Below are 15931 nucleotides of genomic sequence, written 5' to 3'. Positions count from 1 at the left end.
AAGCAGGGTGTCAAACTCAATTTCATCGCGGGTAACATTTGCATAAAGGTTGCACTCAAAGGGCCGGTTGTAACTATAAATATATAATATATATAAAATAATGTATTATATTACATTATTGCCTCTGAATTTGATTATTATCGGATAGGATAATAATTAGTAATTAACTACATCTGAAAGCAGAAGTCCAGGGCAAATAATTGTAGCGCATGTCACAAAACGAGATGCATTGTGGGACATGTAGTTTATGGGCAACGTGCTTCTGTAAAGCGGCATGTAACCGTATAATAAACGTATTATATTCTTTGCAAGCTCTTGAGGGGCCACATAAAATGAAGTCGCGGGCCGGATTTGGCCCCCGGGCCTTGAGTTTGAGACCCCTGGTCTAACATGAATCGCTAAAGTTAGTTTTCCACAGTCGTACATCTAAACCAGTTCTCCATACATTTAGTTTTGCAAACTTATAATGGACAGCTAAAGATCCAAATTGACACAGATTATGGACAATTATTTGTTTTGTATAATGTATAGTTATATAAACTCTATAAATAAGTTGATAAATAATAATTAAAAAAACAGACAGTCATTTTTACCAACTTAAAAGGTTGAATAACATTTAAGTATTGACTGATTTTGTTTAGTTTAGAAAAACATTATGACCCTGCAAACTTTTAAGCCAAAATACTTTAGCAGTAAAGTTGACATGGCATGCTTCACATTGAAATGATACTGACAGAGGCCCGATTCTTCACAAGAAGCAGTATTTGTGCTTATCCAATAATCCTCCAATCCTTAATCAGTAGAGCATTGCTCCACAGAGGGAGTTCTAATTAATTTCTATTGTTTGGCGACTTAACCCTCAAGGCTGCCTCCCTCTGTATCCGCTGCATGGTATTTGCTCTTTTTCCTCTAATCCTGGATCCATGCTCTGGGAGAGTGACCTCAGCCCTCCTTTCTCTCTCTCTTTCTCTTTCTCTCAATTCCTTCTTTTCTCAAGATCCGGGAAAAGCCGCCGTGCAAGATCCGGACAAACAGACTGATGGGATTTGCAAGAAGGCCGGAGAGGGGTTTTAATAAGAAGAGCTGTATAAAGGAGAGGCTGAAGGCAGGGAGGTGAGACTGGGGGGCTTGTTCTGGGGTGTTGACCCCTGCGTTGTCCTGTGTGGAGAATCAAAGCATCTCCGCTCCTTCTTTGTGTCGCTGCAGCAATGTGATCCATGAGCGCTGGAAATAAGGCTGCTTCCATTGTCAAAAGACTCAAGGGCACAGTAAAACCAGTGAGTGGTTTTCGGGGAAACTTTAAAAAATGTATTCCGGTTATAATTACTAGTTAGCTGTTAAAAAGGAATCATTAACCTAATATACAAGTGATGTAACCTGGTTACTTTCCGATCACCACAACATCAAATGAAAGCCAAATAAAGACAAGAGAAAGTCATATCAGTAAGATGTTGTTATCTTAAAGAGGCCCTATTATGATTTTTTGGTGTGCTATATAAGTTTTGGTGCATGTAAATGGTCTGCAAAGACTAAAATCCCCAAAGCTCTCTCTAGAGGTCTTTCTGCCCCTCCCCGCCCCGCCTCCATTGGACTCCTTTGTTTACTCCACAAACAAAGTGACGTCACTATGTAACTCGCGCTTCTATCGGCTAGCACTACAACACATAGGCTAATGGGGCGGGACATCTCTAAACGGTTGACCAATCATAACAGTGCCGGTCAGCTAACCAATCAGAGTTGTCTAGTTTCAGAAAGCGGGTCTTTTATAATTATTATAATGTACTAATCTTTATTTTAAAATGTATTGAAACACTGTTATCCTGCTAGCAATCTTCATTTAAATACAAATCTATAAACCTGTAAGAGAATACAGATTTTTTATATCTTGATTATGGAATCCCGTTACATGTAATCTGTTACTCCTCAAGCCTGAAACTTGTACCCTCAGATCTTCTGAAGGAAATGTTGATATGATCCTGCTTTCTCCTGTAAATACTGGTCTTTCTAACATGTTTCTTTCATTCAGCCTTTGTCATCAGTGTCCCTAAACATGCCAGAGCAGATCAATGTGAGTAAGGACATTTCAAAGAAGCAGTGACTCTGGTTCTGATTAAAGTTGTGTTCTGAAGAACTGGATGACTGTTTTCTGTTTGCTTCTTTTTTCCATGTCTCCCTGCAGACATTCGTGTCATTTCTCGAGGGTGCTGTAAAAGGCAGAATGAGAAGGGAGTGGCGCACATTACATATAAAACTCACACTGAGTTATGGCATGTTAATTGTTTCAACTGTTGATTGTTTGTTACTGTATGATGCCAGAGGAGCTACTGACAGCATGCCAATGTGTTTTCAGTGATATATTAACCATCATCTGGAGTTCAACCTCTCTAACCCAACAGTCTTTGTCAGAAAATCATACAGAGCAGCCAAGCTTTGTTTCAACTCACAGTGTTTGATATTAAATACAACAAGAGATCCCAAGGGTTTTAAACATACCAAACTGTCAGCTTGACTTTTAGAGGAATGTGAAAAACAAAGCATTAGTGTATTTATTGGAATTGTGCAACAACATTTTACATGGAGTCTCAGATGTGAATATTTTGCTTCTATAAAGAAGTGGGAAAAGCTGATTTGTCAAACATTGTGGACCACATTGTAAAGCTACATAGACCTGCATTAACACATGTTTGGCTACTTTAAGGCAGCTGAAACACAGATATTAAACACAACACTATTTATTTTTAAGTCCATATGGCAAACGTCAGTTAACTAGATTCACACACATCTTTCAAACTCTGACCCCAAATGTTAATCCATTATTAACAGGACATTTTCTAATCTTCATGTCCACATAAATATAACCCTGATGACATATCATGTTTTATTTTACCATTGAGAGTCACAGACGACATTCAACGGTTATCACAATAGTACTTTTCACTGATCTTCAAGTGTGAAATGACTGGAATCGCCCTTTAAAGTGAGATAAAGCGTGTGAAATATATCCACAAACACTACTTTACCCATGTTTGCTCAAACTGCATCAATGTGATACTTCAGCAGTCAAACAATCGAATCTGGGCCGAAAAGGTAGAGCAGGCCTGTGTCCAAGTTCAGTTTCAATATGGCCGACATCTGCTGCTGCAGAGGCAATTGAAACAGTGCAGTTAAATCAATCCAGACTATGAGCGGGAAACAGGGAGACAGGGAGAGGAGGGGAGGTCTTTTCATCTAGTGCTGGTAAATACCCCCATGTGCAATGAGAGATCCCATCGTGTGGAACTGCAGGGTCAAGGAGAAATTGTCCCTGAAAAAAAAGCAAATCACAGAAACAAGGGAGAAAATGGGGGCTGAAGAAACACACTTCCTGCTGCCTTCATCTTGGTTTTATTTGCATAATCAAAGAAACTCAGGCACTCACGTCCAACTTGTAGGAGCTTGAACAAATACAACAACTCCCCCAGATGTAACATTTCAATTGGAGAGGCAACAAGCTTTTGAGCGATTGCTTCCTCCAGGAGAGCTCGAGGTCTTAATGTGGGTGTGAGTTGATTGACAGTAAGCAGAACGTAACGTAATGTAACGCTGATATGAAAACACTCGGCAAAGCTCAGAGGAATAATGATACAAGCTAAACACTGACAGATCCCATAAACTGTCATGTTATCTGATGGATTGTTTACTTAAGGCGAGTTTTCAGGAGGTTGTTTTTCATCGTGGACGAGAATGAGCTGAAGCAAGAAAAACACATATATAGAAATAAAAAGGAGGGGAGAAGCTAAAAGAAGCCAAGAAAGAAGTAATATTTTACAGCCATGATGCAGCATGACCCTTTCTCAGTCTAAAACAACCTAAAAGAGGCTTTAGCTGTTGCTCCGCCATGCCGAAGTCAGGATTCTTGTGGTTTGTGTGGCCTCTGGCCTGTTTGTCCTGTGTGGTGCCAGCTGCTCAGTGAACACACAGGCTGACATCGTCCTGCAGAAGAAGAGGAAGCAGAGGCCCTCGCAGACTGCAGCAGCGCTGATTTATGCTAAAAGCACAACCATAACCATAAATATACATGATGGGTTCTTCAAGTGACCGGAAAACCAGCTTTGTAGGTACTAAGTGTTTGAAAAGAGGGGATAAAGGGAAAAGAAACTTGGCCAGTTTGTTTCTACAGAACTGCTGGAGAATCGAGACAAGCTCAATGCTCATGAGTTATTAGTCAGAAAATCGAAATTGGTGCCTTTTGAGGACATAGGACCAAATTATATGGAACACGTGCACTGGCTTTGTCTGTAGCTTGTAGTGTTTTAGAGATTATAGGCAGATTATTCCTTTAGGGAAAAAATGATAGCTTCTGGAGAGAACATTTACATGCACACAAACCTATAACACACTACAGGAAAGGGAAAACCCCAAAAGGCATAATAGGCCTCCTTTAATGTACGTTTTAATATTAAAGGGGACCTATTATGCAAAATCCACTTGTCCATGTCTTTCATCAACATGTGTCCCCTCTGTGTAAAGACATTCTGAAAGTTTCAGGAAAAAAGATTCACTCACTTTTTGTCCTGATCCATTTATATAAAAACCTGTCTGAAAGTGAGCTGATTTTTTGGCCAATAACCAACTAAGGTTATTTCGAGGCAAACACTTCAGAGACATGTTTTGTATATATCTGAGACCTATAATATATTGATGAAAAACAGTATAATAGGGGACCTTTAAAGAATGTGACACAAGCCATTAACAGTGTTAAACATCTAACAAGGCCTAATTCCACAAGAAGATAATGTCAGCACATGTTGTCCCAGCTTTTAACAACACGTGTTAATAGCATTTGTTCAACATAATAATGTTTGCCGGGCTGCACAAAGAGGACCAACAATAACTGCCTGTTCTGATGCAGGGTTGCCATGATGTCAGATACAGAGACTTTATTTGATATCTGTCCAAGTGGCTTCCCCCCTGGGTGCGACACGCAGCTGCAAGCTTCAAAGGCTCTGGCATGAGTCTGAAGAAGAGGAACAAAAAACTGTCAAATGTTTCCTGACCATTAGAAGGAGAGCAGCGTCGCAAATCAGACGTAGAATCACTGTGGATTCAGATTTATGACTCAGAGAAAGACAACAATGACCAACAATTACCGCCCCTTAAAGTCAAACTATTACTTTCCTTTAGAGCTTGTTTTCAACCAATTTTAATTTATGACAGGGCTTTAGGAATATGGAAGTAATACAACTTTAAAAAAATGTGGTTTTAAGAGCTGGTGCCAGTTAATAATCGTTTTATTTTCATGCTGTGAACATCTTAGCTGGGGAACATCGTATGCTACACATCAAATATTGTATTTTATGACTATGAAAGTTGTTTGTAATAAGAGGCCACAGCATACATTGTCATTTAAAAGCAAAAACATATTAAGGGATGCATCACAAAGGTTTGGAAGCTGCTCGATTGTATCATGTGAACAACATGTTTTCATTATAAAATAGAAAAAAAGTGTTATTCTTGACCTCATAAAGAGTATTTTCGAAGTAAGAGTGCATTTTTTAATCTTGATATTATTCAAATTTGTTCCTGAACTGAAGACATACATGAAGCTTGCGATATATTTTGTTGAATGAATGGACAAAACAGAGGTTGAGGCTTAAAATATCTAAGTTTTAGTTACAATCCGAGATAGTTTAGGATTTAAAGTGCGTTTTAAAGTAAGGATCTTGACATTAATTGAACAAATTAGTTGTTAGTAACTATTGTTTGTCATAAAAAACGATTACTATAAGTACTATAGCATTACAAAATGCAAAAACAACAAGGAACAAGACAAAAGTAAGGTCAAAAAAGGAATACGGCAATATACTCTGAAGAAATATTCAAACTATGGTTTTTGGTATCCACAAATATGTGAAACGTGTATAATAACAGACCCACAGCTGTTTCTACATTATAGTTTCTGTGGGAATTCGAGCTCTTATGGTTCTAACGATAGTTATTTTCTATGTTGGCGTTGAGTCAAGCTCCTGTCAGCCTCAGCCCTCTGTGGGGACTGACAGGTGGATTTGACCTTTGAACTCACAGCTTCTCGTGCTACTCCTGAGCCATTGACCCTTCATTGAATTTTCAGAGCGATGAGGTCAACAGGCTTTTCTCCACCCTGATGTTGTGTGGCCGGCATTTGTGCTTCCCAGCACAGATTCCCAGCTGCAGGACGGGCTTCTATCAGGCTGTGTTAATACGATATTGGTGTTTGAACTTCTATCATGACGTTCAGGTCACTTCTCTGGAGGTTGAGAGGGAGGAAATCACTTAATGGTGTAGGAAAATAACACACAGAGATCAACTACAATGTGTCATCATTAAAACATCTGGAAAGCTGTTGATTTGCATTTTAGGATATAAAACTGTGTCATTTGGATAATTTGATCCATAAAAGAGAAAGAGAAAAACGACATTTGAAAGCAAGTTATTATTATTATTTGTATTATTGTTTTATTATTATTAAATGTATGAATCAGAAATTAATCAAGCAGTTGAAACACTATATAATAAAATAAATAATATTTTCAGGATAATATGCAGTGTTACAAACACACTTTGGCACAAGACCAAAAGTATAAAGTCAAGGTGCTATTTACCAGCTATTTTCAACACTGTAGTTATTAATAGTATTTCACATTTGAAAGCACAAAGCTTTTTAATATCCAAAACCAACTTCTCTGTGTTTCTTAAATTGTCACATATTCACTGTGTTTCTTCCTCTATTTGATTCAATAACCTAATCTATTTCTGGCTTTTATATCGTACATTCCACAAGTCACCTATCATCAAAAGCCACTGAAAAGGATTCAAGATCAGAGACCGTATAGTATTGTTTTCGGCTAGTGCACAAAAAGGGATACTCGTTGATGCGTTGTTAATTGTAAAACATGCAGGAGTTGCAGAGCTGCACTCCAGGTGGGTTTGACCTGATAACCTTCCCATCACCAGAACTACCCTCCTAACCATCATTCCATCCTTCTGGGCCCACATTACTTTCATCTGTTACTAATGCTTTAAAGCACAGACTAAATGCAATAGGATGGTAATTCATTACATCAATTGTCAGAAACGTGTCTGTGCAGGGAGAAAATTGCTATCTGAATGTTCAGCTGTCGAACACGAGGAGCACCAGGAAGCGGCAGGTACCCTCATGTTTGAGCTGCGGTGCCTTTGAGTGATGGGGAAATTGCTAGAGGGTCACATTTCAAAAAACTTCCCATCACTCCCCTCAACATTTGATCTTCTCTCCAGTGTGTGTCAGTGTATGTATGTGTCTGTGTGTCAGTGTGTGTGTGTGTCTGTGTCAGTGTGTGTGAGTTTGTGTGTGTGTCAGTGTGTGTGTGAGTTTGTGTGTGTGTCAGTGTGTGTGTGTGTGTGTGAGTTTGTGTGTGTGAGTGTGTCAGTGTGTGTGTGTGTGTGTGTGTGTGTCAGTGTGTGTGTGAGTTTGTGTGTGTGTGTCAGTGTGTGTCAGTGTGTATGTGTGAGTTTGTGTGTGTGTCAGTGTGTGAGTTTGTGTGTCAGTGTGTGTGTCAGTGTGTGTGTGAGTTTGTGTGTGAGTTTGTGTGTGTGTGTGTCAGTGTAAGTGTGTGTACGTGTGTGTACCTGTGTGTACGTGTGTGTACGTGTGTGTACGTGTCCAGGCCTGAAGACAGGAAAGGCATTAAGAGCGTTTTGATCTTTTTTTACAGTGCAGATTTGTTTGCTCAGAGATCTCCAAGCACACACATTAGAGAGCTTGAGGTTGAGTTTCATTGACATAATTGCATAAACATGATGTAACACTAATACAATAGAAAACATACAACAAACTTAAGAGCTTGAAAAACGTCTTAAGCCTCTTAAGCAGTAAAAAGATGAGCGTGGGAGCCAGAGTCAGACTATCTGCGCGAGTGAAGTGGTCAGAGCGCGGAGATTGATGGATTCTCAACGCAACACCACTGCAAGTTTTCCATGAGCAAAGACAGCTTTGTGGTGTGTGTGTGAAACAGAATGTGTCCCAGATTTTCTCTTCTTCCTCCTCTTCCTCTCTTCTCTGTGGGCTGGATGCAGGGAGCTTTGATGTGGCGCTCTCTCAGTGTTGTGACCGCAGGCCCAAGAGGAACCAGATGCTCTTTGGACTGGCTTGTGGTGGAGAGGCGAAATGTAAAAAAGAAGAGAGAGAAGATGGGTGCAGGGCGACAACGGGGGGGCTGCCTCCATGCCAGCAGAGTTTACTGGGATGCTTCCTGCACCAAACAGACAGAGCAGGGGGTCTTTGTCTACAAAAAAACACCACCAAAGATGAACTAAGAAGTTTATGTCGATATATTATTATGCATGTAATAAAACAAAAACTATCATACATTCACACTGGTGAAAGGATAATCAGATTTTATAGCAATACTTGTTTGTTAAAATACTCAAGTTAAAAAGTCCTGCACTCAAAATCTATTGGCATTGGCAGTATTGGCATCAACAAATTGTGGGGTAGGTAATTTTGGAGAAACCAGCTCGAGTGCGCTAGAATTTGAAAATACACAGCCGAAACAAGTCTGCCACTTCCTTACAGAGTCCCTCCTCCAACACACACGAACGCGCACATGACCAATGAGGGCACGAGATAAGTTTGTGCACAGATGGAAGGCTGACAGGCAGGTAGGCCATCCAGTTACTTTAGCCGGGCCGGCTCAGATGATTGGTCGTGCTTTTTACAGCGCTACGGCTTCCACAGATGACATTTTGTATGGATTTTTTGTCAAAGCACTCAAGATATTCATTGCTATCGGGATGTTAAGAGCATTCCATGGAATATAACAAAAAGTGTATCTCGAGCCGGTTTCTCAAACGTACCTACCCCACCTGTAAGCGTAATAGCCCATTTCACAAACATGATATATATTAAATAACGAGGCTATGATTATTGATGCATCAATGTGTTCTTCCCAGCTGATTAAGGTGGAGATTTTAATGACTGCTGGAAATCTAAACCTATCGTTCTATGCCTTACTTGTTTGTTTTTAATCGTATTGTTTTTTGTATTGGATTTGTAAAGTGACTAAAATGTCAACAAAAGTTAAAAGTTGACTTCCAAAATGTAGTGGAGTAGAAGTACAAGGTGCAGTACTTGACTTCATTATATTCCACCACTGACCATTGAAGAGGTTTTAGCAGCAAAACATCAAGTCATCTGCATAAATGAGTGATTAGGTGCAAACCAGCAAGAACAGCATGAGAATATAGTGGCAAAAGTTAAATTGGATGTCACATTTAGGCTGAGAAATGCTTTGTTTTAAATATACTGAGCCATTACAACGCATTTAAAAAAAAGAATTCAAGACCAATCTGTTAAGACTTGCCTCTGTATATACATTTTTTTATATATTTTACTTTATCACTATTTTACAGATTTGGTATTTTAATCTCCCATAGACTGTATTCATTATTTTATATAATTTGCAAATAATTTTTTTTACTTATTGATCTTGAACATAAATAAAGTTATAGAAATGGCTTAAATTGTCATCCATAAAAGGAAGATAATATCTCTCACGGTTGCCTCATGTTCTTCTACTTTAGTATCAGTAACTACATTTCCCAGAATGACTTGTGGCTTCACCCAAAGAACATGTCTGAACTTGTTGCTTTCAGCTGTGGGTTTTCTCAGTCGGTGGAGGGACAGCGAGTTATAATGGTCCCAAAAAGTAAAAGAAAGTTGTGGCTGTTAAAGAAAATGCAGCATGTTTAGCTGCTTGTTGTTGCCATAGTAAAAATCCCACAGACGTAAAAGTTTCCGAGCCTCTCACTGTGGTGGGTTAGTGTCTCTTTGTGGTCTCTTTGTGTTTCTTTTTTAGTAATTTTATATTTCTTTGTAGTTATTTTATTTCTCTTCCTGTTACGTTGGTATGGGGCTATTTTTTTAGGTAAAGGCCAATGGGGGCCCTTGAAGTGCAAGTGATCCCAAAATGAGTCTGTTGAGGAGCTGGTCTGACTGCGTTTAATGAAAAATACTTTCAGGAAAAATAAATGAACCCTGATGTTAATTTGTTGCAGTTTTGATCCTCAAATAGATTAGATTAGATAGATATATCGTTTTCCCAGTTTTGATGACCCCTCAAAGTGCTTCCATACATAAGTCACCCATTCACATCCAGTCATACAGACGCAGAGGCAAGGTGCCACCTGATCAAGGAAACTAACATTCACACACCAAATTAACACAATTTAGGGTTTAGTTCGCCCAAGGATAATTCAACATGTCTTCTGATTGTTAGACGACAACACTATTTCACAGCAGCCCGTTTTTAGTAAAGAATCATTCAAAAATGATTCAAAAATAGTTCTTTATTTTTGGTTTGATGTTATCAATATGTGTGCATGTACCCTACAAAGAAAAAACACCTCACGGAACAGAAAAAACCCTTACTTCTCTGATAGTTTAGCATCAATTTTTCCCAGTTTGACTTTGTCCTTTGAGGACACTTGAGCAGCCTGAATATTTGCTGACACAGCGGGTTTTCTCTGTACCCCGGTCCTGTGTCTAAAGGACAAGCTGTCTGACCACCAACAACCACACGAGCATCAGCAGCACGACCAGCTGAGTCCAATACGTCTCCTCCACTACTCTGCAAGACCGCTCTGTACTGTACCATTACACAAACCTCATAATAGTTGTGATTTATGACCCCCATGTGACAGCGTAGAGTTTGGCAGGAAGCCTACGCAGCTTCGTCTTCCACCACAAAGAACATAAAGGCGTGTATTTAAGAATTTCCCGCTGGTGGGTCGCCGGTCACTGGGGACGGTAATGTAGCTGAGAAGACATGAAAAGAAAGGAAAAGAACGAATAATGTGACCCCTTTAATGCTTTCCCATCACTGTCTGCAGCGAGAGGAAGGATAATGGCAGAAAGTCCGTATTTCCACAATTTTTCTTCATCTTTCCCTCTTTCTTTCTATAGTTCTCTCTCTCTATGAGGCAGACATGCACATGAAGTGTTTATCTTACATGTCAAATAACTGTTTATGCAGTAAACCGAAGCAGGGCAGTACAATGGCAGGGTAATGGATGGTAGATGCTAAGTACAATGGAACGATCCAAGTGTTTTGATTGGAGGGCAATCGAAACCCAACTCAGAATAAACAACTACGAGCTGATTTTGTTTATTAAAGTCAAAGACAGAGAGGGGTTTCCTGAGTGATGGTGTTTGAGCCGGCTGCCGGGAAATTTCAAAAAGGTTTATAATGAGCTGCAGGATCAAAATGTATTTAATTGTGGTGTAGTTGTGCTTTTTTGCTTTGGTGCAGAGGCGTGTTGACAACTTAACAAATGCACAATACAACCTGACTTACTGGTAACGAAAACCACAAACCACAAAGGCAAAGTCACCTGGAGTCCAACCAGAGAGTGCAAGCCATACTGTCAGCTTGTTTATGTTTTGTTTTGCAGCATTTCAGCATGCATTGACATCAGATAGAAGGGACAGACATGTAGCATAGGGTATGACATGCAACACATGTCCCTGCATAGCTTAAATCAAACTGTATGCGCCTCCAGACTCCCTTGTTTACTTCTGCGACAAAGTCACATCCCTGTCTATTGGCTAGCGCTCCAACACATTGTACGTGATAGGCTAAGGGGCGGGACATCTCTAAACTGTTGAACAATCACAACAGAGCCGGCCAGCTAACCAATCAGTGCAGACTGGGCTCTGGTTTCAGACAGAGGGTGAAAAGAGCAGTATGAGAGAGCTTTTTGAACATTAACGCATGTAAACATGTCACAGAAGAGACACATAATACAAATATGAACCTAAAAATGAGCATAATAGGGCCCCTTTAAACACAAAGTACCAATATGAGCTTTCATGTTCAAACCAGCCACATGTACCGAAGCCAACTGCTCAAGTTTCAAGCGATTTACTGCCATTGTCAACAAAACGTCAGCGCCTGAGTTTATTTTATTTGATCTAACTAACCCGTTAACCTTGCCAGGTAATTGACACGTCCCTACAGTACAAAGACTGATTATTTGGCTCCACTCCGTCATATTTACTTCGTCCAATAAAATGTTTCCTGCCTCAAACAAATTGTCGTGTGACCAAACGAACAAGATGCTGGTTTAAGAGATTTAAAATGAAGATTTAAAATGCAGATTTTTCCAGTGAGCGTGGAGAAGGATGAAAACCCCTGACAGAAAAACTCCCAAACTATGCACGTGGTTTGTTTTATGTGGTCGAGTGGAGCCCATTTAGGGATCCTCTTTGGGTTCCCTCTTAAAGATCAAAGCATCCGAGCTAATCCATTTGACTGGGACCTGCTGTCGCCATGACAACAAGATCACAGACAGGAAGCCTGTCCTTCCTTCACGGGACCTTGTCATCAACAATGCAACCACTCAGCAGTGTCTGACTATCCCATAAGTCTCTGTGAGTGAGTGAGTGAGTGTGTGTGTGTGTGTGTGTGTGTGTGTGTGTGTGTGTGTGTGTGTGTGTGTGTGAGTGTGTGTGTGTCTGTTTGCATTCTCTGATGCATATGTTTGTGTGTGTGTGTGTGTGTGTGTGTGTGTGTGTGTGTGTGTGTGTGTGTGTGTGTGTGTGTGTGTGTGTGTGTGTGTGTGTAATTTAGCTCCACAAAGCATAAATGTTCTCATATTTTCTTTAGTGTGTGTTTGTAGAAATCTTTTAGTTTGGATTCAAAACCCACTTGTCCTTTTATCTGCAGGTGTGTATGTGTGTGTGTGTGTGTGTGTGTGTTTAGTTCTGCTTCAGTGACCCAGAAAGAAATCTTTAAATGCTGCGTTTATGGGTCACTTTAATCCCCCTGTGTTTGCCCAAAAAATAATTGGAAACTAAGTCTGACATTTTTTAAACTTTGACTCAGAAAGAAGACACAAAAATAACTGCAGTATGTTACCATACCACCGGACAACATATTGAGTCCTTGTTAAATCAGAAAATGCTTGTCTGAAAACTCAAGTTAGGCTAAAGCTAACAAAGTCAGTTAGTCAAATCGAGGTACGTTTGTCATGTTGGTTGTTTCATTTGAAGTTTTTTGACCCAGCAATGGGACAATAAGGACTGGGGTCAGCAATGAATCACCATCTTAGAAGCACGAATGGTGAATTTGGTAGTTAAAGACCTACACTTTGAAGGATACCCCACTGAATTTGTTCAACACAGACTTGGATTTTTGCTTTAACTCATCATTATGAGCTAATCACATAATCAGCGTTTAGATTGGTTGCATATACGTCTCAAATTCACTATGAAATTCTGTAGCGACCAGGTACAATCTTGTTGTTTTAAATCTCAATTTATGGCACAAATAAGGCACAACAACTATTGCACAACTAAAACAAGAGGAGGATAGAGATTTATTTCCCCTCAGCCATCGGTAGCTGACCAAAGAGTGTCCTATAGTCCTTGTTGGAGTTAATATTCCAAGAAGGGGAAATGGCGAACATTGCAACAACCGAAGTAACTGTGAAAAACAAATTGCAGTGCGTCCTGTGTTGTTGGTTGCTCTCAAGGGGAAATGTAAAGTGATTTGGTTTTCTTTGTGACAGTGGCGCCAACATAAATACCACTTGTAAAACCCTAAGCGGGGGGAATGTGTGTTTTATACTTAGTTATCATCCCATACATTCCAGAGGTCTAAACTTTCTTTTCGATTTTAATCCAACCTTGATCAAAAACTAATTTCCCTCCCAAAGTCTTTAGTGCAGTTAATCACCTCCCTCTCCTCCCGTCCATTGCCTGATGAAAACAGTGTGTGTGTCCCAGTGTGTGTGCGCGTCACATACTTTTGTCATCTTCGGACTGTTTCAAGCCCAATGTGAACAATATGATTTGGATGCCTGCAGGCCTTTACAGACTCGGGGAATGTGGAGTCTGTGTCGCATTAAGGGTCCGTTATAATCTCGTGATTGAAAGATGGAATGAGGCTGTGAAAGCTGGAGGGATCAGCTGCAGCACATTAGGACTTAAAGCCTGACAGATCTGCCTCCTCTGGGTTCAAGAGATAGATTCAACTAACCACATTTCCCCTCTTCACTCCATCTTGTTTGCATAACACCATGGGCTGGGCGAAATTGAAAAGATAATCTCTATTCTTTTATGTGTTTCTGTGGGGCTTTCTGCATTGAATGTGAAGCAGTGTGTGTGTGTGTGTGTATGTATGTGTGTGTGTGTGTGTGTGTGTGTGTGTGTGTGTGTGTGTGTGTGTGTGTGTGTGTGTGTGTGTGTGTGTGTGTGTGTGTGTGTGTGTGTGTTGAGGACATTAAATGTGAGCTGGATCAAACTGCATTCTCAAATACTTTTCATGGCTCTTTCTAAAAGTACAGGGTGGTTTTGATTTGCCGATAAGTACTTAAACAAAGTCATACTTTATAAAAAGTTTTTAAGTTGGTAGAAATGGCTTTGAAAATGTTTAATCATGCTTTACAGATCACGACAGCATTAATGAAAACAACATTTGACAGATTATAATGAAAACCCTGTTGCTGTTCACTGGCAGATCCCGCTTTACATAATTACTATTTATGGAAACCACTCAAATTCATCTTGATTGGATATTAGAAAAGCGAGCCATTGACATTTATAACATCAAGTATGATTGCTTATTGTAATGAAAGAAGCTAATGATCCTTCACTAATGATTTACTTTGTTAATGACAAATGATCCTGATTTATAGTTAAAGATGTAATCAAAATGATTAGACAGTTTGCTTTAGGAAGAGGAAATGTTCAAAAAGGTCTTTATTTTTTTCATACTGCTTGTGCTGCTGCACCTCTGTTCACCCTCTGTCTGAAACCAGAGCCCAGTCTGCTCTGATTGGTTCGCTGGTCGGCTGTGATTGGTCAACCACTTAGAGATGTCCCGCTCCTCAAGTACAATGTGTTGAAGCGCTAGCCAATAGAAGTGCAAGTTGTTACATAGTGATGTCACTATGTTACGGAAGTAAACAAAGGAATCCAATGGAGGCGTTTCAGACAGGGGGGGGGGGGGGGGGGGGGGGAGTGTGTAGGAGAGAAACTCCCCATGGAGGGAACACAGGAATTTTAGCCTTTGCAGACCATTTACATATAACACACTACAGGAAAGGGAACACCCCCAAAAGCATAAAAGGGCCCCTTTAATTTCTACGAATTGGGGTTTATCTCAACAAACTAACACTGTCCGCCCATCAGAGTCCAGATGTGATTCCCTCACCATCACCATCTCAAGTGAAATAGTGAGTAAAGTGTGAATGTCACTTTAGAAGACACTGATTAAGCAAAGTGTCTCAGAGCCTCGGACTTGAGTTTATTAATGACCGGGCTGAAGTGTTGTATGACTCTCTGAGCCATTAGAGACCTGCAGAGGATTTGTCACAGAGCCCTAAGCCGTCTCATTTCTTCCTTTTCCTCGTCTGCAGCCCGCACTATTTCAAACACTTCATTACTGATGAGTTGCGAGGCAATGGATTTTCAAACATTTCACCGACTCCGTCTCTTGGCAGTTTTATTTGTCTGGTCCCTCCAGCAGGATGGAAACAGATGGAAGGAGTGACCGAGGAAAACGTCCGACAATATCTAAACTATCTCAAACACTTGCCTCATGGTTTGTCAGAGTGCCTGCCATCCGAGTTTGTGAAGGAACCAAAAGTGCAGCTGCAGACTTTAATACACATTTATACTCGAAATACTTGTGTTTCTACATATATGCTTCTTTAAAGCTTGATTCATTTTGCTATTAGGTCTAACTTCATCTTATTTTTTAAAGGAAATGTTGTGTATTTTGATTGAAAAGTTACAAAAATGAAAGGGTTTCCAGCTCTGTCTACCAGCATTATTGTGACTATGAAGAAAACACTTATTATTACTCAGTTATTTTTTATAGAAGGATCCTTAAAAAGAAGGAAAAGTTGTAGATAACTCATGTTGGCTGCT

Source organism: Gymnodraco acuticeps, unplaced genomic scaffold (assembly GCF_902827175.1).
Source record: "Gymnodraco acuticeps unplaced genomic scaffold, fGymAcu1.1, whole genome shotgun sequence".
Lineage (NCBI taxonomy): Eukaryota > Metazoa > Chordata > Actinopteri > Perciformes > Bathydraconidae > Gymnodraco > Gymnodraco acuticeps.
This window is presented reverse-complemented; position numbering follows the sequence as displayed.